The following is a 3,999-nucleotide window of genomic DNA, read 5'->3' on the forward strand; positions in this document are numbered from 1 at the left end:
ATATATATATATATACGTTCTTTTTTTTATATGACAATGTAATTGTAGTCTCATGTCTCATGTACGAGATTTGAAGTAACTTGAATCCAGTTTTGAGGGAGACGGGCGAACGCAGTGGCGACGGCCATCGAATTAGTTATTTCTAAACTCTCAGTATGTTGAAACGTATTTTAACAATAGAAGCGTTATTTTTATACGTGTACGACGTAGTTGTATATCAAACGAGCTGCGTGGCGTGTGTAATGAGACATCGTGACATGTTACAATACATGTGTGTGAAGAAAGAAAAAAAGAAACATTTTAAAACATCTTATCGTCGCTGTAAATTCTCCTTGTTAGGAGTGGGGTGATTCGGGAGCGGGGTGATTCGGGAGCGGGATTTCCGCGCTTGCCGATGAAACACTCTGTATCACGAATAAAAACGAAACCAAATCGAAAGTTCATACTGTTAACGTGTTTTTAGCAATATACTTTGTAATAATGAGTCGAGAGGAAAACGAGAGGATGAGCGAACTCTCTATGGAGCGTAGATGATAAGAGCGACGCGATATTCTGAAAATACAGCGTAATGACGATCAAAGCTGTTATACACGTTTCTTCCCAGTAAGCACATTAATAGCAAATTGTCGCCAAATTGGCATCAAACTCGCTCGTGGGGAAACGTGCTGCATTGCAAAAATAAAAAAAAACTAATGTTAACAATTGAAAGATCACATTTGAAATAGGTATTCTAGATGGTCAAATTTTGGGATCCTACAAAGTCTTTAATCCTATAAATTCTGTACCCGACTTGGGCTGGAACATATTTGATCATTTTTTGATCACTTTTACAATATAGCAAGTTTCCTTGTCAGAGTTGATGACAAATTCAATCAGCAAATTCATATTTTGTTAGTAAAGCCTGCGTACATAACTAAATAGCAAATTTTTTTATATGACAATGTAATTGTAGTCTCATGTACGAGATTTAAAGTAACTTGAATTCAGTTTTAGAAGGAAACTCAATGACGTCGGCCGGTAAATTATTTCTAAGCTCTAAGTAGGTTGGAATGTATTTTAACAATAGGTTGGAACGTATTTTAACAATAGAAGCGCTATTTTTATAATTTTTATTTGTTTTATAACTAAAAACTGAGCAAAGCTTTGATCGGTTCTTGCCGTCAATTTGCTGTCAATAAGCTTTGCATAGTTTTTCAACAAGCAATTCTCGTGTTATGTCAGCAGATTTTGTAATATTTATCATCAATTTGCTGACATTATTGAATATAACAGAATTTGCACTTTTAATGTCTTTGCCGACAAAATCGCAACAAGCGTTTGACAAAATTTATTTTTGACAGACTTACTGACTGGATTTCTTTTCTTTCTGTCTCACTGATTAAGTCTAGCGATTTATCATTTCCCGCGAGGTTTTCGAGAAGGAATTCTCGCCTCGTAGGGTGAAACGAATCGCGGCGCACACTACCCTTGACTATCCTTATGAGCTTTCGATTTTAATTACGGCGGCAGGCCGTTGTTCTGACATTTCAAGAGAAAGTCAGAGTGTAATATACCAACGTATCATGTAAATAAATAATAAAACACACGCGAGCGGCTTGAGCGGAGTGACGGCATGGAGCGATCTTTTAAACGAAGATATCGAAGTTGGTATATAATTTCGACGAGTCGCGATTCCGTCGTGATTTGCGATCGTAGCTGAGCTTAATTCGCGATTTTTCATGATCTACTAAGAGATTTAATTGCCAAATTCGCGTCTCTTTTTCGTTTAAACGAAATAATAAGGAATGTTAATTAGGCTGATTAATGCTCGTTTCTTCAATGTAGATTAATTTTAATCTCAGTTCAACTTACTCTTCATTCTTTTTTAATTTTTAAAATAAGAAAAAGATAAAGAGTCAGTTAAACCAAGATTAAAATTAAACTATACTGGTAGAAACGGATATAAATGAAATAATGAGTCGCGAATTAGGTTGGCTGCGTTCGGCAGACAGCCGGTGAATAAAACTCAGTGCAATTTTGACCGCGTCTGGTCCCTGCTTTGAATTAAGATGTGCAATTGAATTAAGGTAAAAATAAATGGATTCATTAGCGATTCCGGTCGGGAGAATAGAGGATGGGAAATCCGCCAAATGTCGTACGATTTTATTGTGTGTAAGCATTTTCAATTTCAAGCGATTATTAAATACTATTGACGCTGTCAGAGCGATTTCGTTATACAGTCATTGTCCGATAATAAAACAAGCTGTCCCAGATAATACGCGTGTCTAAAAGACATGTAAAGATATCACAGACGTCTTTTGAGACATACTTGTCAAAAAGATATGTAAAAGACACCGTAAAGATATCTTCTAGACATTGCATCTTGTCTGAGTGTATATCCATTTCTTGTGCGAGAATGCATAAATCATTGCGTGCGTTATTCGAGTTGAGATGATCTTAGGATATGTTATTCTTACTCTAATGTCGCGATATAAACTCGAGGGTGATGACCAATCGTCCTCGCGACGCGTAAATTATAATGTGTTAAGGTAAGTCTGACAATTTCTTTATCTTTGTAGGAGCAATTTTGTAAAACATTTCGTCGAGTTATTAGCAATAAAACAAAATGATTGTGTATCCGGAGTATAAATTTTAAAGTGTTTTATGAAAGAATGTAAATTTTCTCCGTATGACATTTCCTCTCGTGTTGCCCGAGACTCTTTAGCAATTCATCATGTCGATCATTTCTGAAGATAAATCGTATATTAGGTGTAGTAAAAAGAAATCCATTATTTTGAAATTGAATGGAAAAATAATGGATTTCTTTTTACTACACCTAATATTTAGCTAATTATTCAATCCAATTTTCTGTCAAAACTAAAGGTAGCAATGCGTGATGATAAGACACTATATTGCATGATAAAATGTAGATATATTAAGTATTAGAACGATAAAAATAAAGTTGTTTTTCCATTAAGTATTAAATAAAATTAAAAGACCAAAGTCTTCTAAGTAAAGAGAATTAAAACATTTAGTACATACAATTGGGTCATTCATGTTGCATTTTTTTTTTAAAGAAGTAATTAATTATAATACACATTTTTTAAATACATAGCCTTATAAATATTTTTTAAAGATGTTAAAGTATATGCAGAAATTACTTAATAATTTTTATATATTTGTCAAAGTGATGAAAAATCAATCTGGGATATGAGAACAACTATCGTGTGTAGTAAAAGATCAGAAAATCATCCTATCAAGGATTAAAAAAAATTTCTCCTCAGAGAGAAGAATATTGAAATCTAATTGTAATAATTTCATTTCAATATTGTTGAAATATTACTTCCAACTTAATTTAAAATAAATCTCTCGTGTTAGTCTAATAATAAAAATGAATAAAAGCATAAAGCGCATAGTCGATATTCAAATTCTTATTATATTTGAGACTATTATATATCTTAAATATACAGACTTAAGATGCTATAAGCCAATCAGAGGATGATATTAGCATTTTAAGACACTCGACTTACTCAAGAACTTAAGACGATCTTAAAATAAGAACTGTAATTATGAATACCAGCTTTTAATTGATTCATGATTTAATCTTAAAATTCTTAAGATGATTTACTCATTCTTATTTCAAGATTTAAGTAATGTCTTAAGCTAATCTGATTCTCTGATTGGTTCGTGATATAATCTTAAGATTGTATTTAAGATGGTTTTAAATATAAAAACTGACGATGTGAATATTGGCCTTAAATATAAAATTTATGGCGGTATTCATAATCCGTTTTTATTTTAAGTGTCTTAGATGCTAATACAGTCTTTCAATTGATTTATGATATCTTAAAACTGTATTTAAGATGATATAAGCGTCGCGCGGCGTCGCGACGCCACGCGCTGTTAGATGTCGCCAAGATGATGTTTTCAAAGTGTAGAGGTCAGAGGTCGAATGATTGCCGGTCGTCTCGGAGGTGATGAGACGAGGAGTGTCGGGGGCTGGCCGGTCTCAGGATCGAT

Source organism: Atta cephalotes, assembly GCF_000143395.1.
Source record: "Atta cephalotes unplaced genomic scaffold scaffold00016, whole genome shotgun sequence".
Classification (NCBI taxonomy): Eukaryota; Metazoa; Arthropoda; class Insecta; order Hymenoptera; family Formicidae; genus Atta; species Atta cephalotes.